This window comes from Pristiophorus japonicus, unplaced genomic scaffold, assembly GCF_044704955.1.
Source record: "Pristiophorus japonicus isolate sPriJap1 unplaced genomic scaffold, sPriJap1.hap1 HAP1_SCAFFOLD_30, whole genome shotgun sequence".
Classification (NCBI taxonomy): Eukaryota; Metazoa; Chordata; class Chondrichthyes; family Pristiophoridae; genus Pristiophorus; species Pristiophorus japonicus.
In genome coordinates, this window is record NW_027252779.1 from 9,579,121 (window position 1) to 9,605,808 (window position 26,688).

At 44.6% G+C, this 26,688-nt stretch overlaps 1 pseudogene; it reads right to left on the reverse strand.

Annotated features, from left to right (window-relative positions):
• Positions 1-515: 515 nt before the first annotated feature.
• On the reverse strand, positions 516-25,271 carry LOC139248900 (zinc finger protein 436-like; annotated as a pseudogene).
• Between the last annotated feature and the right edge of the window lie 1,417 nt (positions 25,272-26,688).

Genomic DNA, 26,688 nt, shown 5'->3' on the forward strand with positions numbered 1-26,688 from the left:
AAAATATTCATTCTCGATGAACAGGTAGTCATTTAGTTCTGGATGAGGTTCGGATGGCATTTAAAATTTCGAGGAATGTTTGATTAGGAGGGTAAATACAACGTATGATTCTCTCTGCATATAATTATATAATAGGAAGAAATGTCTGTCCATATGGGAATGGCTGTTTGTCTTTCTTTCTATCTTTCTTTATTTCCCCTGTAGCCTCGCTCTCCGGTCTCCATGACTCTCTCCCGTTGTTTCTCCCACTATTATTTTTTTCCCTCTTGCACTGTTGCCCTGATGCTCGCATGCTCAACTCAAGTTTGTATTCGTACAGAACATTTCACGAACTTAGCACGTCTCAAAGCACCTTACAGCACATGATGCACGGTACACGCTCACGCCATAGGCATACACATCCTACTCAGCCCTGCAAAGTCGACTTCACAATCCTGAACGAAAAATCTGTCAGAACACCAGAAAACCTATGGCAAATGGTGAGAGAACAAACATGAGGGGAAAACCTACTTTATCTAGTGCTCCACAATCGGCCTTTCGCAGACACAACTGTCCAAAACAATGTTGGTAGGCGTGGCAACGGTACAGTCCTTTTGTGGAAGAAATCCCGTCTTCACACTGTGGCCACCCTCCATCATGTTGTGTTTCACAATCGCCGTGCTGAATAATAGAGTTTAATAGAAGATCTAACATCTCAAAACTGGGAACCAGGAGGCGCTGCAGACCGGCTGCAGAAGCAGAATAATATTCCAGGACAATCTTTAAACTCTTAGCCCAGCAGTTCCTCATTCTACCATAACATGAAGCCACGTGGTCAAACCTGTTTCAATGAGAAGTGTCGAAGATCCTGCCAGGAGCAGCATCAAGCTTACATAAAATTAACTGCAAACCTGGTGAAGAAACTACACAGCACTTAATGCATGCTAAAGTGCAGAACCAGTCACGCCTCATCCAGTCGTGAATGGTGGTGGACCATTAAACAACCAACGGGAGGAGGAGGCTCTATGAATATCCCCGTGCTCAAAGATAGTGGAGCCCAGCATGTGATTGTAATAGACAAGGCTGAACCGTTTTCAATCATCTTTAGCTAGATGTGCCAGATGGATGATCCACTTTGGTCTCCTCAGGAGCTCCCCAACTTCACAGAAGCTAGTCTTCAGACAATTCAATTTAATCCATCTGACGCATGGAAGAGGCTGAGCTCATGCATACAGCAAAATCTATGGGCCCTGAATACATCTCAGCAATGCTGAAGACTTGCAGCACCTCCATACATGTTGTTCAATACAGCTACAAGACTTGCATCTACCCTAAAAAGTGGAAAATAGCCCAGGTATGCCAGTTCGACACAAATCAGGACAAGTCTAATACAGCGATTTAACCATTACACCAGCCTAATCCCAATTATCAGCAAATTGATGGAGGATTTCGACGAGAGTGCTATTAAGCATACTTACTCACCTACAACCCGCTCACTGATGCCCAGTGTGGGATTGAACGGGCAATTAAAGAATTAAACGCACTTTATTTAGCCTGGCAAAAAAATAAGGTGATGTAGCAAAATGATCAGGAGCAACCGATAACAATGGTAAAGTTCCTGTTATTCAGAATTATTTTCTTTGGCCTGTAGAGTGGGTGCCTGTCATTGGCAGGATGCAGGATGCATCTGTTCATACTGGAAAAATCAGCAAAGTTAAAAGGAGACAATCTGTAACAAAGCAAAGATTGTTACGTGGTAGAAAGACTGACCAATTATAATGTAAATGATGAATTTGCAAAGAATTCTGTACAAAGGAGATATTCCGAAAGTGTTAGCCGAGAAAGGTTGAGCAACTGGTGTAGCCATGTCTCCCTTGTTCAAGCAATGATTTTTCTCGACAATAGATCTGTTTTGAGTGTCTTTGTCATATTCCACATCAAATGTCATTGTCAGCAGGAAGCACCCTGGGAAAAGACAGATGGATGTTTGCAGACCATCACGAGTGAGTATATTTTAAATACAACTCATCAAGCTGATATAATCTGCCGCAAAACGTGTCGGTTGCCTGGCGTGTCCGAACTTGTGATGAAGGTCTGTAATGGTGTAGCAAACTTCAGGATAGTTTAGAGGTCACAATAGTAATTATCAAAGTAGGATAGGTTTAGTAGGTATATAATTGTAGACCCTAGATTCGAGGAATTCAGGCTAACGTGGACAAGGAACAGATCGAAATGTAGACTTATCAAGCATTGATGGTGTACAGTGATCTGCTACATTAGGAGCCGGGAGGTTCGCTGTGCAGGTGTTGTGCAGACGACGATAAACAAATTGACAGTTACTATGTTAAGTGATAGATGGGATCCCAAACAAAATGCCGCAAAACAAAAATTATGGTGTTAGAAAATCAAATTAAATGACGGCCATAGCAGTGTTTGATGCTGGTCAGTCAATAGTTGCAATATAAGGATATGATCAGTTCTCAATTAGAGGAATTGCGCAAATTAAGAATAGGAGATAAAGTGTGTAGATCTAAGAAGAATATAATGCTGACACAGAAGCTTCACCTTTTGTGCCGACGATGAGAAAGATAACTTTGTTGACTGAATGTGATTTCGTGGAAGGTTTCTTGCACGAAGAATATTTGAGATGGGAGTTAATGAATGTTTCGTTTGTTTGAATGCCAATCTTTGAAAAGAGAAATGGTGTATCCGTATGGTCGTTTTAGCTCCACCCACCTTATTCGGGCACAGAGCTGAAGGTTTTTAACCCTTTGTAGTTTTGTCCTATATGTGGGAAGTTCAAGAATTGTGAAGAAGTTGAATTCGATACCCATAATTGAATTACACTTTAAGTTAGATGTAATTCACAGATGCAAATTTATTTTGATGAAAAGTTACGTATCTAGGAAATGAAAAAGGATGGGTGAGTTTAAGAAAAGATAAAATGTCAATTAAAAATGTGTGGCTCACTTTAAATTAATTAGAATCGTAAACAAAGTGTTATATTTTCAATTTGGTTATTACTGATACGTCCTTACTATACAGTATAAATGCACACGATGCCCATGCTTGAGAGAAAGTCAGTCTGTGACCTTTCCTTTATTCCTCAACACTCAAGTGATTAAAGTGGGTGGTGCTTCGCTTTTTATACCTGAAGGTCCAGATTAGGAGTGTCTCCCACAAGTTCACCATCTAGTGGTCATTGTTCTAACAGTGTACAACTTTGGTCAGAATATACATGGGTTACAATGCTGGTTGAATACATGACAATTACAAGCTAACACACGCAATTATGAGTTGATAAATAACAGGTCATCATTGATTACATTGGGTTGAAAGATAATCAATTTGCTCCATGAATGAGATTACTAAAGGAGAAGGGAAGAGTGTAATGTCTTAAATAAAGTCTGCATTGGTTTCTCGAAGCAACAGGCTAGGGGAAGCTCAACCCTCGTTTCCCTTTGTGTGGAAACTTATTTTGAAAGACGTGAAAGCTTCCAGTTCAGTAAAAGAGATTTAATTAAAACGATTGGCAGTAGAGTATTTGAAATATTCTCCTTGATAATCATTTTGTTGTCTTGGAAAACTTTCGTTTTGGAAACCTTTTTAATAGAAATAATACGAAACTGGGAAAAAATACTAAAACGTTTGGAAAGAATCTATGAAATCCATTTTCTCTGATGAGAAACACAAATGCATGTTGATTATCTTTCAACCCAATGTAATCAATGATGACGTGTTTTTTTATCAACACATAATTGGGTGTCTTAGCTTGTAATAACCAAATTGAAAAGACAACATTTTTTTACGATTCCAATAGATTTAAAGCGAGTCACACATTTTTAATTGACGTTTTATCTTTTGTTAAACACAACCATCCTTTGTGCATTTCCTAGCTGCGTAACTTAACAGAATCAGTCCCCTAGCTAATTATTCAACTCAACAATCACGAGTAGCCGCGGCCTTGTCCAGATGTGTGGCTGCACTAGACTGCGTGACATGGGCATTCAAGGTGAGTGAACCTATCGTGATGACAGGGGAAATACTGAATACTGCAAATCCCGGGCCTTCTCCAAAATAAGCCGAGCGAAGTGGGAAGCTGTTTCACTGCCACACGATCAATCAGTAAAAATAGTCAGAGACATCGAGGAAAAGCCTGCAGAAGGAATCCTCACCGGGGGGTGCCTCACGCATGTAACGCATCAGAATGGGAATATTCTCCAGGGAATGTCAGTGAGAGAGCTGTCGAAAACCCAGGCCTCACATTGTATGTAGATGGATCCCAAAGGAACGTCGACGGCTGCACACGTACGGGATGGGTGGTATTAATCTATCATCTGGAGGTAGTGATGTAGGGTGCGCTGGACAGAGGCCTTTTTGTCCAAGAAGCAGAATTAACTGCACTGACAGAAGCCTTATTAGTGGCAGAGGGAAAGACTGTGAATATATATATAGCTAGCAGGTCTGCCTTTGGGGTAGTACATGACTACATAGTAGCATTTGGAAGGAGAGGGTTTGTTACATCTGCCGGCGAGACCATCAAACACGATGAACGTATAAAATTAGTATTAGAAGCAGCTAGCAAACCAGCTAAATCAGCAGTGATAAAGGTAAAGTCCCGTCAATGAGTAGTGGACGAAATATAGCATGGAAATGAGTCTGCGGACAACGCCGCCCGAGAAGCGGCCACTTCTGCAGGCATAAAGATAGAGACAGTCTGTAGAATTGCCAGAGGAGGACATAAACATAGTTAAACTGCACGCAGATATGAACGAGGAAGAAAGAGCAGTATGGGAGAGAAAGGAGGACCACCTGGAATAGACTCAGTGTGGAGAAAGGACAAAAAGGTGTTGGTACATTCCTGCATTCGGCGAATGATCATGGAGCTAAACCATGGCATTTACAAGGCTAGGTGTAAAGCCAGGATATCCAATATCACATGGGATTGGTGGTGGCTGGGAATTGGGCCCAACGTTGCTAAACATTGTCAGCACTGTGTTACTTGCAACCAACATAATCCGAGAAATCATTAAAAATAAGGATGGCGGGCCAACCCCGCCCACTGGGACCATGGGAAAAAAAGCAAATTGATTTGACTGGGCCCCTAATAAACTACAGGAGAAGGAAGTAATTCTTGGTGAATATTGGCTAGTTTTCAAGTTGGGTTGAAACACTTGCCACCCGCAATTGCACGGCAACTATGGTAGACCGTATATTAGCGGAGCAGGTAAATCCAAGCTGGGGATTCCCATTCATGTCGATTTGGACCAAAGGACTCATTCCACAGGAAAGGTAATGAAGGAAGCTTGTAAAATGATGAACATTAAGCAGAAATTCCATAACCCCTAACATTCCCAGAGTTCACTAATAATAGAAAGAATGAATACAGCCCTCATACCTCACGCAAAACCGATTCCAGGATGGTATGTTGCCTCGCTGGTGTAAGGGTCAAGGATGTCCCGGAGCGGGTGCAGGAAAGGGAGGGTAAACAGCCAGTTGTCGCAGTGCATGTAGGTTCCAATGGTATAGGTAAAAAACGGGATGAGCGCCTACAAGACGAGTTTAGGGAGCTAGGTGCTAAATTAAAAATTTGGTCCACAAAATTAGTAATCTCAGGATTGCTACCAGTGCTACGTGCTAGTCAGAGTAGGAGTCACACAATAGCTCAGATGAATACGTAATTTGAGGAGTGGCGCAACAGGGAGCGAGTCAAATTCCTCAGACATTGCAACCGGTTCTGTGGGAGTTGGGACAAGTACAAACCAGACGGTCTTCAAGTGGGCAGGACTGGAACCAATGTCCTAAGGGGAGTGTTTACTAATGCTGTTGGGGAGCAGTTAAACTAACATGACAGAGGGATGGGGAACTATGCACGGAGACAGAGTGAAATAAAATGGAGGTAGAAGCAAATGATAGAAAGGAGAATAGAAAGGAGAATAGAAAGGAGAAACCCAAGGCAAAAAACCAAAAGTGCCACATTACAGAAAGTTCTGAAGGGGCAAAGTGTGTTAAAATGACAAGCCTGAAATCTGTGCCTCAAAGCGAGGAGTATTCGTAATAAGGTGGAGGAATTAACTGTGCGGACAGCAGTTAAAGGATATGATGTAATTGGCCTCACAGAGATATGGCTCCAGGGTGACCAAGGCTGGGAACTTAACATCCAGGGGTATTCAACATTTAGGACGAATAGGCAGAGAGCAAAAGGAGGTGGGGTGGCGTTACTGGTTAAAGAGGTATTACTGCAATAGTTAGGAGGGACATTAACTTGGATGATGTGAAATCGGTATGGGTGGAGCTGCGGAATTCCAAAGGGCAGAAAACGGTAGTGGGATTTGTGTACAGACCACCAAACCGTATTAGTGAGGTTGGGGACAGCATCATACAAGAAATAACGGATAGGTGCAATAAAGGTACAGCAGTTATCATGGGCGACTTTAATCCACATATTTATTGGGCTAATCAAACTGGTAGCAATGCGGTGGAGGAGGATTTCCTGAAGTGTATTATGGATGGTATTCCAAACCAATATGTCGAGGAACCAACTGGAGAGCTGGCCATTCTAGACTGGATGATGTGTAATGAGAAGGGACTTATTAGCAATCGTGTTGTATGAGGCCCCTTGGGGAAGAGTGACCATAATAAGGTAGTGTCGAGGAAATATTTAGCTTAAATTAACTCAGGTGGAGACTTTCAGAACAGCACTTCGAGAGAAAGAATTTATTTTAAAAAGCGAGATATTTCTCGGAGAGCCTGCTTGGACTGTACCAAGGCAAAAACTATGCCGTACTGGCAAATTGTCCCTATCTTTATACAGAAATTGAAGACAGAAATATAAAAGGAATCTTATTCATTAGTCCCGTGAGTACAAAGGTCGTCTCGGGAGGAACACACTCTATCTATCCTTGCATAGTTTCTCTCTGTTCACAGTCTGATAAGCAAAGGCAAAAGGAGACTCCCTTTTAATACCAGATGGTCATTTAATTGCATCTCTAAGTTTCAAGGCTAAAAAAGCGTGGCTATTTTTCTAGTCCAATTATTTCTTTAAGCATAGCAAAAACAGAATTTAACCCTTCCTTTTCCATGAGCCATAGATTCATAGATTCTTTCTTCCACAATTCCCTCCTTGTTGATCTTTTTATTTTTTTAGATCCACACAATTTCCTGTATTCTCTTCTTGAGCAAAAGGGGGTGTACACCCTTCAGGATAGGGTCGCATTTGGAGATATTCGTCTTCATCAACCTTTTCCTCGAAGCGACTTAACCTTCTTTTCATGTATATACCTTTTCTTTCTAATTCGGAGAGCAGGCCTATTACTTGACTAATTACATTTTTTAATTTTATCCACATTCCGCAAAGGATTATTAATAATACAAGCATAACCACACCTACGATTACTATGGGGTGTATAGCAAGCTTCAGTACTGCTGTAGCTTTTGGGGACCATCCGGTAAACACATCCCACCAGTCGTGTACTGTCAAAGAGGTGACTTCATCTGCGATTCTCACTAGCTGCCCCTTCTTGTAACTCATTTCGACTCTAAATTGGTGAATGTCTCTTGCTTGCTTTGACAGAGCTTCCTCAATTTTCTTGTCATTCCGTATCACATTGTGCAGTCTGGTCAAATTAATTACAGGGGGTAAGGGTTCAATCTTGTGCATAGACTTTTCTACATACTTACTATCTCTCCAGTAACATCACATCCTTTTGAATTACAACTGGTATATCTTTTTTTTTGAGGGCTAATGGTTAAATAACGGAGGAAGTCTTTTCTCCCGTCCAGCCTTCCTATGTACCCCCATCTCTTGTTTTTCCCTGTGCTCCCGGTATACTTCATCCACACATCGGCCTGGTATTCTATGAACAATTAATACCCTTTCCCCAATATAAATTGGAACTCCCCTCTTTCTTCCTTCATTCCACATGCTTCACATCGTGCCGTAAAATTCCCTACCTTACAACTTTGGCCTACTGGGCATATAAAATTGCCTTGCTGCCTCATACTATTACTTCTTTCCCATTCCATATTTCCCTTCCATACTCTTCCTTCTTTTCGGACTTCTTCCTCCTGCCGGGAGTTCCCTGTCGCTAAAATGATCAGTATACCTAACTTCCATTCATAATTTTTCCAAGAGTCCCTTCCCATCTTCCGTTTCTTGTTTGTTTCTATAACACTCTTGAAATAAGTCGTTACAATAACAACACGTCCACACGATAGTAACAGTGACCCAAATAACAAAGGCCCAAACTGGCACACAAATGAGCTCTGACATCCGTCCGTGAATTTTGGGCAATAATTTCAAGTCCAAATATTTAATACAAGAGCAGGTACAGTTCTTCAGCGAGAAGATGACTGTTTTCTTAGTCGGGCGACCGTAGTATGTCCTGGTTCAATGCCTTTTCCTTCGGCTGTAATTAGTCGGGGAAATTATATATACAACGGGTTGCATGCACCCAGTTCGGTTTGTGTTGTGTTGTGAGAATTATCTGATACGGTCCTTTCCAGCTAGGAGAAAATGATTCTTTATTTAATGTTTTTACTAACACTTGATCTCCAGGTCTGAAAGGGTGCATATTTCCTTCCGACGGGGGCACCTGTGTCTGCTTTATTTGTTCATGCAGACTTCTTACTATTTCACACATGGCCTGAGCATACTTTAGTGATTTTTCATAATTCCAAATTAATGCTATTTTTTCATCTGCCAGTGGTGGTTTTACGCCAGTAGGCATTGGTCTTCCCAATAAGGCTTCATGTGGTGTTAAATCAGTGTTTCGGTTTTTCTGGTTTCTCATTTTATGCAATACTAATGGTAAGGCTTCTGGCCACTTCAGTCCAGTCTCCTGACATAACTTGGTATGGGTAGATTTTATTATCCCATTTACTCTTTCTACCATTCCCGAGGACTGTGGCTGATAGGGTTCCAGTGGAAGTTACATGTACCATAACGCTTCTGCAAGGTTTAGCACTATTTTTCCGGTGAAGTGGGTTCCCCTGTCACTGTTGATTCCCATAGATATCCCATATCTTGGTACTATTTCTTTAAATAAACTTTTTACTACTGTTCGGGCATCGTCTTTCCTAGTGGCGTACGTTTCTACCCACCTTGCGAAAATATCTACTATGACTAATGGATACTTAAGACCTGATACTGGAGGCATGTGGACAAAGTAAATTTGCAAATTTTCAAAGGGCATACTTGGTTGGGGTCGATGATCCTATCCAGCAGGTGTTTTACCTCTGTTATTTTGTTGAAAAATTTGGCATGTCCTAGCAACTTTCTCAATTACTACTGTTATTCCTGGTGCATACCACTGTGCATCAATAGCATGCATCATCCCTCCTGTGCCCATGTGAGCCTGACCGTGTGCTAGGCGAGACAGGGGTAAAAATAGAGATCTAGGGCAAACAGTTCGCCCATCAGGGTGATACCAAATGTCGTTTTTTAGAAAACAACCCTGGTTTTCCCCAAGTTCTTTCTTCCTGCATGGCAACTTGCTGTTGGGCTGCTTTAAGTTGTTGGATGTCAAGTACCTGTGGAGGGGAAACTGAGACTGCTTGAAGGCAGTCTGCCTGTGCCGAAGCGGCCTGTTTGGCTGCTTCGTCAGCACTCCTATATCCCACTGATACTTCATCCTCACCGGTTGTGTGAGCTGCACATTTGAGAACGGCTACCTTACTTGGCAACTGAATGGCGTCTAATAGAATAAGCACCAGTTGAGAGTGCTTAATATGCTTTCCACCAGAGGTGATAAAGCCTCTGTTTTTCCACAGTTGTCCAAAATCATGGACCACACCGAATGCATATCTAGAATCAGTATAGATATTAGCAGTATGGTCTTTAGCTATTATACAAGCTCTAGTGAGGGCAATTAATTCAGCAGCCTGAGCCGAGGTTCCAGGAGGCAGGGCGAATGCTTCAACAGTTTCGTGGGGATATACAATAGCATAGCCTGCCAAAAACAAATCATCCGACGGCCTATGTGATGATCCATCCGTATAGAGGATAAGATCAGGATTGTCCATGGGCTCTGTGAGCAAATCTGGTCTTGGTAATGTGGCTACTTCCACCGTTAACAGACAATCATGCTCGTCTGGATCCTCTAATTCTTAAGTAGGAAGAAAGGTGTCTGAGTTCACTACCGGTGCACGTCGAAAGGTATAGTTCGGGTGTGCCAGCAGTAATACTTCATAACCTGTTCTTCGAGACGCTGTAAAGTGTTGTGTGGCAGCTGAATTCAAAAGTAATAACACAGATTGGGCTGTAATGACAGTACATGGATAATCCAAAACAATAGGTACCGACTTCTCCACCATGATCGCAGTAGCAGCTGCAGCACGTAGACATGCTGGCATTCCCGTTATTACTGGAGGCAGCAAAAACTAATAATAAGCAACTGGTCTATTTCCCCCACCATGTTCTTGGGTTAGTACTGCTGTTGCAAATCCTTCTTTCTCATTCACATACATCTGAAAAGGTTTACCATAATTCGGAGTCCCAACGCCGGAGCATTAGTAATGGCTTTCTTTAACTGTTTAAATGCCTCCTCTCTCTCTGGGGTCCACTCCACCTTGGGTGGGGCATCATTCAGGGCAGCTGGTCTTAGGACCGCATCCCATTCTCGATTCTTTCTGGTCCTAGCTGCCTCTGCCCTTGAGATATTTGAAAACCCAGGTACTGGACTTGAGTCTGACAAAATTGTAACTCTTGTAACGACACTCGGTACCCTCTTTCACATAGGTGCTGTAACAGTTTCAGGGAATCTTGCATGCACCTATATCCATGGCTAGAAGCCACAAGCAAATCGTGCACATACTGCAACAGTACAGACTGGTCTGATAATGATCAGTCTTCGAGGTCTCATTTTACTGCTGCTGCATATACTGCGGGGCATTCGGTGTATCCTTGGGGCAACCTGGTCCATGTGTACTGCTGCTTCTTGTGGGTGAAAGCAAACAGAGACTGACTTCCTTGATTTAACGGGATAGAGAAAAAAGCTGAACACAGGTCTATTACAGTAAAGACAGTTGCTGTTGGTGGTATAGCAGATAGTATATTGTTGGTGTCCGGTACCACAGGTGTGATAGGGACTACTATCTTATTAATAGCTGTCAGATCTTGCACAAATCTCCATTCCTACAATCATCGGACCCATATCTTTAGGTTTCGCTGGCGGTTTTACAGCCAATGTCAGATGGGGTGTCGAGTTCGCTTCTCTAAACCGCTGTTGCTGTAAGGGTGTCAAATCGATGGCTACCCCCAATCCTTCTGGTCCAAAATAAATGCGGGGCGTAGCTTCTACTATTTCTTCTCTATTTAAAAAGGATTGTAACAAACACTGGTAAGTTTCAGCTTTTTGTCGAGTGTACCAGGCTGCACAGTGAAGCTGAAATGCCTCAAAGCTTGTCAAAATTACATACATCAATTCTTCAGTATTAGAGTCAAATTTAGCTTTTACGTTTTGTATAAGTTCATGTATCAAGGGGGAATAGAAGTTGCCATTCAATTGCCAACAATAGAGGGCAGCCTTTTCTTTGTTATTCTCCCTTTTCTCTTTTTTAATCCCATTAAAGAACTGATGGATTTTATTTGGAGGGAGCTCCATGAACATTCCTTGCTTTGTGCAATAAATTGTGGCTCCTAGTTGCACAAAGTCTGTCTTCCCAATAAAGGGAGAGGTGTTGTTTTAGAGACTGTCAAAGTCTCATCATTAACTGATTGTCCTTCAATTATCAATTTAGTAGGTTCAGATAAAAATTCTTTCATGGGGATACCGGCCACACCCATACTTCAGACGGTGGTGTTGCTTACAGGTAATCCCACACAGGATGGTACTGAAGACATAGTAGCACCGGTATCCACCAGGAATTTCACATCAGCGTCTCCTACTTTTACTACTGCCAGAGCGTTTTCTTCTATGTCTGCCGATAAGCGGAGGGCTGCCGCCTGTAACACTAAGCCTCTGGGGCATCCCTATGCTGATTATTCTGTGCCTGTCCTCGTCCCTTTTGCTGATTTACTGACCTGCTCTTTTAGTCTTATTTTCCTTATAGGTAAATAGTCCCTCTCTATACATGTTAGTCAGTACTGTAACATTCTCTTTCCAACTTTTTCCTTGCCAGTCCAAAACCTTTATTTTGTATGTTCTTGCTTGTTGTGGCAACATACAAGTTAACAAGGGTTGCACTGCCAAAGGTTCATCTTTTACCCCTTGCCAAGAGGACCCATATGCTGCCTGCAGTAATAATTTCACATCTCCGGGGAGGGGGTTATATATGGTACAGGTTTGCTCAAGCCAGTTGTGAAAGGCTACTGGCTTCTTAACAGGATTAGCGGCGGCTGATAATGTTTTTTTTAAAACAATTCTCAATGTAATCTTTATCCCAAGTGGGGTCCCCTGTCCTATTTTTGGTGGTCTGTCTCCATTCCTCAATTAAGGACAATTTAAAACTTCCTCCATATGGCCAATCCCCATCAGACCAACCGTACAAATCGCTACTAAACATTACCGCGTATCTGTTGTCTCCTGTTTCTTTAATTACAGTGTCCGCCGGCGAGCCGGGCGGCACAATGGGATCTCCTACCTTCTCGCGTTGCTTTACCAACTTACTGATTCTTTTCTCAGTCTTAGGATGTACTTTCATTCTTTCAGTTGAGAGGTCGTCCTTCTTTCCTTTTCTAGGAGCTGGGCGCGAGCGCCCTGCTCGACTAGAGCCGTTTCCCATTCTGCCGGGTGCAACGTCTCGCGATCTTTTCTGAAATGAGAGTTAGGACAATCCTACAAAATATACAATAATTTACAAAGCTCAGCTCAGCTCGGGGTCTCCTTTTGCCTTTTTGTTATTTTAGCTTCTTTGCGGCAGCTACCTTATGCCTCACCCCCTAAGGGATCTCGGCGGCCCATCCCCCTTTCAGCTAGGACGGCCTAGGCACCTTCCTTCTTTCAGCTCGGAAGTTCCTTAAAATTCCTCTTTTCACTTTAAAAGTTAAATTTAGTTCTTTTGGATCTCGTTTTTTTTAAAAAGAGATCCTGCCGGACTGCGCCAGAATCTGTCGAGGAAATATTTAGCTTAAATTATCTCAGGCGGAGACTTTCAAAACAGCACTTCGAGAGAAAGAATTTATTTTAAAAAGCGAGATATATCTCGGAGAGCCTGCTTGAACCGTACCAAGGCAAAAACTCTGCCGTAAAGACAAATGTTCCCTATTTTTATACAGAAATTAAAGACAGAAATATAAAAGGAATCTTATTCATTAGTCCCGCGAGTACAAAGGTCGTCTCGGGAAGTACACATTCTATCTATCCTTGCATAGTTTCTCTCTGTTCACAGTCTGATATGCAAAGGCAAAAGGAGACTCCCTATTAATAACAGATGGTCATTTAATTGCATCTCTAAGTTTCAAGGCTAAAAAAGCGTGGCTATTTTTCTGGTCCTATTATTTCATTAAGCATAGCAAAAACAGAATTTAACCCTTCCCTTTTCCATAAGCCATAGATTCATAGATCCTTTCTTCCACAAGAGTACAGCTCCCTCTACACTGTCCCATCAAACACTCCCAGGGCAGGTACAGCACGGGTTAGTTGCAGAGTAAAGATCCCTTTATACTGTCCCATCAAACATTCCCAAACACATACAGCAGAGGTTACATGCTGAATGAAGCTCCCTCTACAATGTCCCATTAAACAATCTCAGGACACTTACCACATGGCTTACAAACAAACTAAGGCTCCCTCTACACTAACACATCAAATACTCCCAGTACAGGTACAACATGGGTTAGATACAGAATAAAGCTCCCTCTACACTGTCCCATCAAACACTCCCAGGGCAGGTACAGCACGTGTTAGATACAGAATAACGCTCCCTCTGCACTGTCCCATCAAACACTCCCAGTACAGGTACAGCATGGGTTAGATACAGAATAAAGCTCCCTCAAAATTAGTAATCACAGGATTGCTACCAGTGCCACGTGCTAGTCAGAATAGGAATCTCAGGATAGCTCAGATGAATACGTGGCTTGAGGCGTGGTACAAAAGGGAGGAATTCAAATTCCTGGGACATTGGAACTGGTTCTGGAGGAGGTGGGACCAGTACAAACTGAAAGGTTTGCACCTGGGCAGGGCTGGAACCAATGTCATAGGGGAAGTGTTTGCTCGTGCTGTTGGGGTGGAGTTAAACTAATATGGCAGGGGGATGGGAACCTATGCAGGGAGACAGAGAGAAGTAGAATGGGGGCAGAAGCAAAAGATAGATAGAAAGAAGAAAAGTAAAAGTGGAGGGCAGAGAAATCTAAGGCAAAAAGGGCCACATTACAGCAAAATTCTAAAGGGGCAAAATGTGTTAGAAAGACAAGCCTGAAGGCTCTGTGCCTCAATGCGAGGAGTATTCGGTATAAGGTGGACAAATTAACTGCGCAGATAGCAATTAACTGATATGATTCAATTGGCATCAAGGAGACATGGCTCCAGGGTGACCAAGGCTGGGAACTCAACATCCAGGGGTATTCAACATTTAGGAAGAGTAGACAGAAAGGAAAAGGAGGCAGGGTGGCATTGTTAGGTAAAGCTTAAATTAATGCAATAGTAAGAAATTACATTTGCTTCGATGATGTGAAATCGGTATGGGTGGAGCTACGGAATACCAAAAGGCAGAAAACGCTCGAGGGAGTTGTGTACAGACCACCAAACAATAGTAGTGAGGTTGGGGACAGCATCAAACAAGAAATTAGGGATGCATGCAATAAAGGTACAGCAGTTATCACGGGCGACATTAATCTACATATAGATTGGGCTAACCAAACTGGGAGCAATGCGGTGGAGGAGGATATCCTGGAGCGTATTAGGGATCGTTTTCTAGACCAATATGTTGAGGAACCAACTAGGGAGCTGACCATCCTAGACTGGGTGATGTGTAATGAGAAGGGACTAATTAACAATCTTGTTGTGCGAGGCCCCTTGGGGAAGAGTGACCATAACATGGTAGAATTCTTTATTATGATGGAGAGTGACAGCTAATTCAGAAACTAAGGTCCTGAACTTAAGGAAAGGTAAATTCGATAGTTTGATGTGTGAATTGACTCGAATAGACTGGCAAATGATACTTAAAGTTTTGACGGTGGATGGGCAATGACACACATTTAAAGATCACATGGATGAACTTCAGCAATTGTACATCCCTTTCTGGAGTAAAAATAAAACTGGGAAGGTGGCTCAACCGTGGCTAACAAAGGAAATTAAGGATAGTGTTAAATCCGAGAAAGCGGCTTATAAATTGACCAGAAAAAGCAGCAAACCTGAGGACTCGGAGCAATTTAGAATTCAGCAGAGGAGGACAAAGGGTATAATTAAGGGGGGGAGGGGAATTGAGTACGAGAAGAAGCTTGCCAGGAACATAAAAACTGACTGCAAAAGCTTATATAGATATGTGAAGAGAAAAAGATTAGTGAAGACAAACGTAGGTCCCTTGCAGTCGGATTCAGGTGAATTGAAAATGAGGAACAAAGAAATGGCAAACCAATTGAACAAATACTCCGGTTCTGTCTTCACGAAGGAAGACACAAATAACCTTTTGGAAGTACGAGTGGACAGAGTGCCTAGTGAGAAGGAGGAACTGAAGGATATCCATATTAGGTTGGACATTGTATTAGGGAAATTGATGGGATTGAAGTCCGATAATCCCCGGGGCCTGATAGTCTGCAACCCACAGTACTTACGGAAGTGGCCCTAGAAATAGTAGATACATTGGTGATCATTTTCCAACTGTCTATTGACTCTGGATCAGTTCCTATTGACTGGCGGGTAGCTAATGTAACACCACTTTTTAAAAAGGGAGGGAGAGGGAAAGCGGGTAATTATAGACTGGTTCGCCTGACATCAGTAGTGGGGAAATTGTTGGAATCAATTATTAAAGATGAAATAGCAGCGCATTTGGAACGCAGTGACAGGATCGGTCCAAGTCAGTATGGATTTATGGGGGGGAAATCATGCTTGACAAATCTTCTGCAATTTTTTGAGGATGTAACTAGTAGAGTGGACAAGGGAGAACCAGTGGAAGTCATGTATTTGGACTTTCAAAAAGCTTTTGACAATATCCCAGACAAGAGATTGGTGGGCAAAATCAAAGCACATCGTATTGGAGGTAATATACTGACGTGGATAGAGAACTGGTTGGCAGACAGGAAGCAGAGTGTCGGGATAAATGGGTCCTTTTCTAAATGGCAGGCAGTGACCTGTGGAGTGCCGCAGGGCTCAATGCTGTGACCCCAGCTCTTTACAACATACATCAATGATTTGGATGAAGGAATTGAGTGTAATATCTCCAAGTTTGCAGATGACACTAAAGTGGGTGGCAGTGTGAGCGGTGAGGGGGACGCTAAAAAACTGCAGGTTGACATGGACAGGTTAGGTGAGTGGGCAAATGCATGGCAGATGCAGTATAATGTGGATAAATGTGAGGTTATCCACTTTGGGGGCAAAAACGCGCAGACAGAATATTATTTGAATGGTGGCAGATTAGGAAAAGGGGAGGTGCAACGAGACCTGGGTGTCATGGTTCATCAGACATTGAAAGTTGGCATGCAGGTTCAGCAGGCGATGAAGAAGGCAAATGGTATGTTGGCCTTCATAGCTAGGGGATTTGAGTATAGGTGCAGGGAGGTCTTACTGCAGTATTACAGGCTCTTGGTGAGGCCTCACCTGGAATATTGTGTTCAGCTTTGGTCTCCTAATATGAGGAAGGGTGTTCTTGCTATTGTGGGAGTGCAGCGAAGATTCACCAGACTGATTGTCGGGATGGCAGGACTGACATATGAGGAGAGACTGGATCACCTGGGCCTTTTACATTGGAATTTAGAAAGATGAGAGGGGATCTCATAGAAACATAAAAGATTCTGACAGGGCAGGATAGATGCGGATAGAATGTTCACTATGTTGGGGAAGTCCAGAACCAGGGGACACAGTCTTAGGATAAGGGGGAGGCTATTTAGGACTGAGATGAGGAGAAACTTCTTCACTCAGTGAGTTGTTAACCTGTGGAATTCCCTGCCGCAGAGATTTGTTGATGCCAGTTCATTGGATATATTCAAGAGGGAGTTAGATATGGCCCTTACGGCTCAGGGGATCAAGGGGTATGGAGAGAAAGCAGGAAAGGGGTACTGAGGGAGTGATCAGCCATAATCTGATTGAATGGTGGTGCAGGCTCGAAGGACCGAATGGCCGACTCGTGCACCGATTTTCGATGTTTCTATGAATGAGAGGTGATCTTACAGAAACATATAAGATTATGACAGGGCTTGACAAGGTGGTTGCAGAGAGGATGATTCATAGAAATATACAAACATAGAAAATAGGTGCAGGAGTAATCCATTCAGCCCTTCTAGCCTGCACCGCCATTCAACGAGTTTATGGCTGAACCTGCACTTCAGTACCCGCTTCCTGCTTTCTCGCCATACCCCTTGATCCCCCGAGTAGTAAGGACTTCATCTAACTCCCTTTTGAATATATTTAGTGAATTGGCCTCAACTACTTTCTGTGGTCGAGAATTCCACAGGTTCACCACTCTCTGGGTGAAGACGTTTCTCCTCATCTCGGTCCTAAATGGCTTACCCCTTATCCTTAGACTGTGACCTCTGGTGGGGGAGACTATAACTAGATGGCTTGATCTTAGAATAAGGGGCCACCCATTTAGAACTGAGATGATGAGAAATCTCTGCTCTCAATGGGTTGTGAATCTGTGGAATTCATTGCCTCAGAGAGCTGTGGAAGTTGGGACATTAAGAAACTGTCTATTCCTGTCTTAAATTTATTTAAACGATAAGGGGATAAGGGATTACGGGGAGCGGGCAGGGAAGTGGAGCTGAGTCCATGATCGGATCAGCCATGATCTTATTGAACGGCGGAGCAGGTTCAAGGGGCCTTATGGCCTACTCCTGCTCCTATTTCTTATGTTCTTATTTATTGAAAATATACAGGAATGTTTCCTGACTCAACATGTTAATGAAGTAATTTGGGAAAATTATATATTGGATGTGGTGTTTAGTAGTGAGCCTGACTTCCTATCAGGCCTCCGTGTGGGGGAACATCTGGGCAACAATGATCACATTGTAGGGTCCCAATTGGCCGGGAGAACCAAAGTGACTGAGAACCTGCAACTCGCACCGCATTTCAGAAGGGCAAACTTCTCCAAAATGGCAGAGGACTTGCAACAGGTAAATTGGCCAACCCTACTTGGTGGTGATGTGACCGATGTTGAATATAAATGGAACGTATTTCAGATTTAAAATGTGGAAAACTAACATAGCCAAAATCTAAAGATGGAAATGTGGTAAGAAAAAGCCAAGGTGCCTGACTGGCTCTGTACAAAGACAAATAACATGTAAACAGAAATGTCTCTATAAATTAAAGAAATTTAACACTCAAATATATAGCGTTGAATTCAAAGAACTAAAGAAAACAGAAGCTGCTATTCGATCAGCAAAAAGGTTATTTTGAAACAAGAATTGTAGGCAACTGTGGCAGTCATGGGAAGAGCCATTTTTATTTATGTAAAGAGTCAGAGAACTACTAAAGACTGTATTGGGCCACTGATGGGTGTTCAAGGAGAGGTTACAAAGGACTCACTGAGTATGGCGGAAATATTAGTGAGTACCTTGCATCAGTCTTTACCCTTGAAGATCATGCTCAAATATTAGAATTTAATAATACTAGTTTTTCTCAGTAACATTAACATGGATATGAATATTGTTTAAGAAAAAAATAAGAACTTAAAAATATATAGAGCAGCCACCCGAGGGTCCTCCGGGAGATGGGACATGTGCTGTGTGAGCCCCTCCGGGAGATGGGACATGTGCTGTGTGAGGGTCCTCCGGGAGATGGGACATGTGCTGTGTGAGCCCCTCCGGGAGATGGGACATGTGCTGTGTGAGGGTCCTCCGGGATATGGGACATGTGCTGTGTGAGGGTCCTCCGGGAGATGGGACATGTGCTGTGTGATGGTCCTCCGGGAGATGGGACATGTGCTGTGTGAGGCTCCTCCGGGAATGGGACATGTGCTGTGCGAGCCCCTCTGGAAGATGGGACATGTGTTGTGTGAGGCTCCTCCGGGAGATGGGGCATGTGCTGTGTGAGCGCCTGTCCTGTATGTTTAATAGCTCACTACACTCTGGAATGGTTCCTACAGATAGGAAGGAGGCTACAGTCGTCCACATTTTTAAAACAACATGACAAGGCAGACCTCGGTAACTATAGGCCCATCAGTTTAATATCAGTAATAGGTAAGATGCTGGAAAGAATCATAAGGGATGCAATTTATGAATACTTGGAGAGGGAGGGACATATTAGGGAAAGCCAACATGGCTTCATAAAAAAAAGAGTTCATGTCTCACAACTCTAATTGTATTTTTTGAAGAAGTTACAAAGTTGGTGGATGAGGGAAGCCCAGAAGACATTGTTCACTTAGATTTCCAAAAATTTTTTGACAATGTACCACACAAGAGACTTCTCTATAAGATCGGAACCTCTGGTACTGATAATATATTGAGCTGGATACAGAACTGGCTGCAGGATGCAGGTAAAGAGCAGTTATCGATGGATTTGGATCTGTTTGGAGACCGGTCACCAGTGGTGTTCTGCAGGGATCAGTTTTGGGACCGTTGCTTTTCACTATTTTTACTTATGATCTTGATTTTGAAATGATACCAAGATCTGTGCGAGTGCTCGAACTGTAGAAGAGGCTCGTCTGATTCAGGCAGATCTTAATTTGTTGGGACACTCGCCTCATGACTGGAAAATGATGTATAACTTAGATAAGTTCAGTGTGATGCATGTGGGCAGGGCAAATGCTCAACATTCATACACCCTCCAGGGAAAGGCATTAAAGATATAGGAGATAGGAAGAGATTTAGACATTCTAGTGAATACATCTTTAAAGGAACACGAGCAATGCAGTGTAGCGACAGCTCGAGCAAATAGGGTGTTGGGGTGTATCCATAGGACAATTGAGTATAAGCCGAGGAGTACTGTTTTGTCCTTATACAAGACCTTAGTCAGGCCACACTTGGAATACTGTGTCCAGTTTTGTTCTCCTCACATGGTGGGTGATATTGAGGTTCTGGAAAGGGTCACTAGACTAATTCCAAGTCTAAAGCATCTTAGTTACCAAGATAGGTTAAACGAGTTGGGACTCTTTACCTAGACTTAGGGCGATATGATTGCGGTTTATAAGATAATGAAGGTGAAAGAGAGTGTTCCAGCTGACCATTTATTTCAATTAAGTAGGTTAGGCAGGACCAGGGACACAAATTTCAGTTGTACAAGGCTAGATCTAGGTTTAGACATCAGGAGGTGGTTCTTTTCCCAGAGAACAGTAGACATCTGGAACAAGCTGCCCTCTCATGTGGTGGATACAGACTCACTGAATTCCTTCAAGTAAAAGCTGGATCTGTTTCTGGCTGTGGCGGAGATTAACACTTACAGAAGGTAGGTACTGCAGGGAGTTTAATGGCCAGAGTGATCTCCTGGACTAGTTTCCATTACTTAGATGGGTTGGAGAGGAATTTCATAGATTTTATTTTCCCAAATTGTCCTAGTTTTTTTTTAATCTGTATTTTTGCCTCTCACAGATCATCACATGGATTCGGATGGAGTGGAGTGTATACGCTGTGATATATCGCAATTGTGTGGGACAGGCTTGATGGACTAGATGGTCTTTACCTGTCCGTCATTTATCGTATGTATTAAAATGCTTCCTCTGCACTGTCCTGTCGAACAACACTAGCAGAGCAGGTACAGCACTGATTAGATTCAGAGTAAAGCTCCCTGTACACGATCTCATCAAACAATCCCAGGGCAGGTACAGCACACCTTAGATACAGAATAAATCTCAGGCCCCGAATTAGATCCCACAGGCCCCGTGCTGACAGGCCCGGGTGAGCGGGGTCTCTGGCCGCCATCTTGCACAGGGCGGGATCAGGGCGCATGCGCGGCCATCTTGGTTTGGGAACAGAAAGTGGGCGGGGCTTCAGGATCTCTGTTCCCAACTGGGTCCCACGGCCCGGAAGATGGAACATCCTGGGCAACACACTTTCCATCATCATAGAATCAGAGACTGGTGACAACATGGAAGGAGGCCATTTGGCCCGTCGAGCCCATGCCGGCTATCTACAAGAGCTTCTACTAATCCCACTCTATCTACTCTGTCCAGACCCCTCATGATTTTGAACACCTCTGTCAAATCTCCTCTCAATCTTCTCTGTTCTGAGAACAACACCAACTTCTCCAGACTATCCACGTAACTGAAGTCCCTCATCCCTGGAATCTTTCTGCACGCTCTCAAAAGGCCTTCGCATACTTACTGGAATGTGGAAGCCAGAATTGCTCCAGTTCAGTCAACAAGCTCCCCGCTGGAGTGGAACTAAACTACAGAACCAGTGGGAACCTGTTCAAACTTCGTCGTCTCCAGGCCAGGTCCAAGACCACCCAAATCTCTGTCGTTGAGCTACCGTACGCGGACAATACCTGCGTCTGCGAACATACAGAGGCTGAACGCCAAGTCATAGTCAACGTATTACTGAGGCGTACAAAAGCATGGGCCTTACACTAAACATCTGTAAGTCCGAGGTCCTCCACCAGCCTGTCCTCACTGCACAGCACTCCCTCCACCCACCCCCCGCAGTCATCAAGATCCATGGCACGGCCCTGGACAACATGGACCATTTCCCATACCTCGGGAACCTATTATCAACAAGACCAGACATTGACGACAAGATTCAACACCGCCTCCAGTGCAGCCTTCGGCCGCTTGAAAAAAAAGTGTTTGAAGACCACGCCCTCAAATCTACCACTAAGCTCATGGTCTACAGGGTTGCAGTAATACCCACCCTCAGAGACATGGACTATGTACAGCAGACACCTGAAGTTGCTGGAGAAATAACAACAACGAGGTCGCTGCAAGATCCTACAAATTCCCTGGGAGGACAGACACACCAACGTTGGCTTCGTCGGTCAGGCCAACATCCCCAGCATAGAAGCACGGGCCACATTTGATCAGCTCCGCTGGGCAGGCCACATTGTTAGCATGCCAGACAAGAGACTCCCAAAGCAAGCACTCACTCAGAACTTCTTCACAGCAAACGAGACAAAGGTGTGGCAGAGGAAACGTTACAGGGACACCCTCAAAGCCTCCCTGATAAAGTACAACATCCCCACTGACACCTGGGTGTCCCTGGCTAAAGACCGCCCTAAGTGGAGAAAGTGCATCCGGGAGGGCGCTGAGCCCTCGAGTCTCATCGCCGAGAGCATGCAGAAATCCACCGCAGGCATCAGAAAGAACATGCGGCAAACCTGTCCCACCCTCCCCTTCCATCAACGACTATCTGTCCCACCTGTGACAAGGACTGTGGCTTCGTATTGGAATGTTCAGCCACCTAAGGACTCATTTTTAGAGTGGAAGCAAGTCTTACTCAATCCGAGGGACTGCCTATGATGATGATGATGACTCAGAACTGCACACAATACTCCAGTTGAGGACGAACAGAGTTTTACGTGGGTTCAACATAATATGCACACTTCTGTACTCTATACCTCTATTCATGAAGCCTAGGGTCCCGTAAGTCTTTGTAACCACTTTCCCAACCTGTGCTGCCACCTTCAGTGATTGGTGCAATATACTCCTGGGGGTCTCTGTTCACGCACCCCTTTACAATTGTACCCTTTAGTTTATATTTCCTCTCCGCTTTCTTCCTACCAAAATGTATCACTTTTGAACTTTTCTACGTTAATTTTCATCTGCCCCGTTTGCCCATTCCACCAGCCTGTCTGTCTTTCTAAAGACTATCACTACCTCCTCACTGTTCACTGTACTTCCAAGTTTTGTGTGAGCTGTAGATTTGGAAATTGTGCCCTGTACACCCAAGTCTAGGTCATTAATATAGTTCAAAAAAAGCAGTGGCCCCAATACCGACCTCTGGGGAACACCACTTCCTCCACTCTGAAACACAACCGTTCACCACTACTCTGTGTGTGTCACTTAGCCACTTTCATATCCATGCTGCCACTGTCCCCGTTATTCCATGGGCTTCGATTTTGCTGGTGTTGGTAACACGCCCGGGATCACTAAACACAAAACCCAGTCTGTTAATTACTTTCAGCTACTGGACTTAGCATGGACCCCACAGCATCTCTTCTACCTTCAATATGTGAATAGAGCATCATGCCTGTAAACCTGGTTTAAGTTTATATCCACTCAGCAAATCTATTTAAGAAAAGCCTGTAGGCCAATGACACACTGTTAAGGTGCCAGTGTGCTGCTGGTTTGATTGGCATTTTGCCTGTAATGTACTCCATATTTTGGTCTCCGTATTTAAGGAAGGATATACTTGCATTGGAGGCAGTTCAGAGAATGTTCACTAGGTTGATTCCGGAGATGAGGGGATTTACTTATGAAGATAGCTTGAGTAAGTTGGGCCTAAACACACAGGAGTTCAGAAGAATGATTTTATCGAAATATAAGATAATGAGGGGGTTCGACAAGGTGGATGCAGAGAGGATATTTCCACTTATATGGGAAACTAAAACTAGGGGACATAGTCTTAGAATAAGGGGCCAGCCAATTAAAACTGAGATGAGGAATTTCTTCTCTGAGGGTTGTAAATCCATGGAATGCTCTGCCCAGGAGAGCTGTGGAGGCTGGGTCTTTGAATATATTTAAGGCGGAGATAGAGAGATGATTGAGCGATAAGTGTGTAAAGGATTATGGGGAGTGGGCAGGGAAGTGGAACTGAGTCCATGATCAGATAAGCCATGATCTTATTGAATGGCGGAGCAGGCCTGAGGGGCCAAATGGCCTGCTCCAGCTCCTATTTCTTATGTTCTCATGTTCTAACTGAACATTTCTCCCAGGGTAACCTTGTCTGTAATGAAATATGTGTCTTTTAATAAGCCTCAGGTCCTTGCTCATGTCTGCTGCAGATTCCAGAGTTGATTCCAGAGATGAGTGGATTGACTTATGGCTGAGTAGTTTGGGCATATACACATTGGAGTTGAGAAGAATGAGATCTGTGTGTGGCCCTGAAGGACTGTGTCCAGGCTGATGTTCTGTTCCCACTGTAAGATCCTCCCCACAGATTGTCCTTTCTCAGCTCCAGCCAGGTGATGCTAAACACTCAGGTGATCCACAGCAATGTGTGGAAAGCAACACTAATTTATGTGTCTATATCCAAATATTAAACTCCAGTCGATTTCAGGAGTTATTAACATCAGTGTTACAGGAATTATAAACCCCAACTGTCAGAATGAACACGATTCAGTCCGGGATGTGAATAACAGCAGAATCCAACTCCCGCAGTCACTTGTGAACTCGCTGGCGTCTCAGCAGGTTGCCTGACAGAGAGAATCCCTTGCCACACTCAGAGCAGGTGAACGGCCTCTCCCCAGTGTGAACTCGCTGGTGTGTTAGCAGGTTGGATGACCGAGTGAATCCCTTCCCACAGTCGGAGCAGGTGAATGGCCTCTCCCCAGTGTGAACTCGCTGGTGTGTTAGCAGGTGGGATGATGTAGTGAATCCCTTCCCACAGTCAGAGCAGGTGAACGGCCTCTCCCCAGTGTGAACTCGCTGGTGTGTCAGCAGGTGGGATGAAGTAGTGAATCCCTTCCCACAATCGGAGCAGGTGAACGGCCTCTCCCCAGTGTGAACTCGCTGATGAGTCAACAGGTGGGATGATGTAGTGAATCCCTTCCCACATTCAGAGCAGCTGAACGGCCTCTCCGCAGTGTAAACCCGCTGGCGTCTCAGATGATGCGATGATAGAGTGAATCCCTTCCCACAGTCGAAGGAGGTGAACGGCCTCTCCCCGGTGTGAACTCGCTGGTGTCTCATTAGTTGCTCTTTGCTTTTAAAACTCTTCTCACATTCAGAACATTTACAAGGTCTCTCCTCATTTGAACTCGCTGGTGTTGCAGCAGGTGGGATGACCGAGTGAATCCCTTCCCACACTCGGAGCAGGTGAACGGTCTTTCCCCAGTGTGACCTCGCTGATGTGTCAGCAGATGGGATGATCGAATGAATCCCTTCCCACAGTCGGAGCAGGTGAACGGCCTCTCCCCAGTGTGAACTCGCCGATGTGTTTCTAGCTGGGACGGGTAGTTGAATCGTTTCCCACAATCCCCACATTTACACGGTTTCTCCCCAGTGTGACTGCACTTGTGTCTCTCCAGGTTGGATGATCGACTGAAGCCTTGTCCACAAAGCGAGCACGTGTACCGTTTCTCCCCACTGTGAACGGTGCCTTCTGCTTCCATGGTCAAAAGCTGATGATATTCCAGTTCCGATGTAGTGAGTGACTGTCAGATCTTGAGGTGATGTTTGGTTTCAGCTTCCAGTCTACAAATCCTCCCCTTTTAACACCCTGTAAAGTGAATTTCAAACAGAAAAATGGAGTGTGAGAGAGAACCCACAAAAACACAAAGGCAGGTTGTGAAATTGAGCTGAATGAGTCTGTGTGGGGCCGGCACGAGAAAAAAGTGACCACGAAAGCTGCCGGATTGTCGTAAAAACACATCTGGATCACTGCTGTCCTTCAGGAAGGGGAACCACCTCCCTCGACAGGCCCACATGGGAAATTGTTGGTCCCACTGGGCCCAGAAGTACTGGGGGTGAAATCCAGCAGCTTCTCCCCCCTCTCCATCCAGCTCAAACTGATGTAACAAACAGACCCACACAGGAGGCCAGGGAGTAACTTCCACATCCAGCGCCCACCTGATACAGAGCGGCTGGGAATTGCTGGGCCTGCTGCATAAATGCAAGTTGTTGTTTTCCTGGTGTAGGGGAGGGGCTGGGCCCGGTGGCTCTGACTCAGGGCCCGGGAGCCGCACTCGGTGTCGCCCGGGGCCCGGGAGCCGCACTCGGTGTCGCCCGGGGCCCGGGAGCCGCACTCGGTGTCGCCCGGGGCCCGGGAGCCGCACTCGGTGTCGCCCGGGGCCCGGGAGCCGCACTCGGTGTCGCCCGGGGACTGAGAGCCGCACTCGGTTTTGCCCGGGGACTGAGAGCCGCAATCGGTGTTGCCCGGGGACTGAGAGCCAAAATCGGTGTTGCCCGGGGACTGAGAACCACACTCGGTGTTGCCCGGTGACTGAGAACCACACTCGCTGTTGCCCGGGGACTGAGAGCCAGACTCGGTGTTGCCCGAGGACTGAGAACCACACTCGGTGTTGCCCGGGGACTGAGAACCACACTCGCTGTTGCCCGGGGACTGAGAGCCACACTCGGTGTTGCCCGGGGACTGAGAACCACACTCGGTGTTGCCCGGGGACTGAGAACCACACTCGGTGTTGCCCGGGGACTGAGAGCCGCACTCGGTGTTGCCCGCGGACTGAGAGCCGCACTCGGTTAAAAAGGAGGCAGACAAAAAGAAGGAAACTGTAGACCAGCTAGCCTAACATCTGTGGTGGGGAAAATGTTCAAGAGTTCATTCTTAAAGGAGCATTAGCACGACATTTGGATAAGCATAATTCGGTCAGGCAGAGTCAGCATGGATTTATGAAGGGGAAGTTAAGTTTGACAAATTTGCTGGAATTGTTTGAGCATGTAACGAACATAGAAACATAGAAAAATAGGTGAAGGAGTAGGCCATTCGGCCCTTCGAGCCTGCACCACCATTCAATATCATGGCTGATCATTCCTTCAGTACCCATTTCCTGCTTTCTCTCCATACCTCTT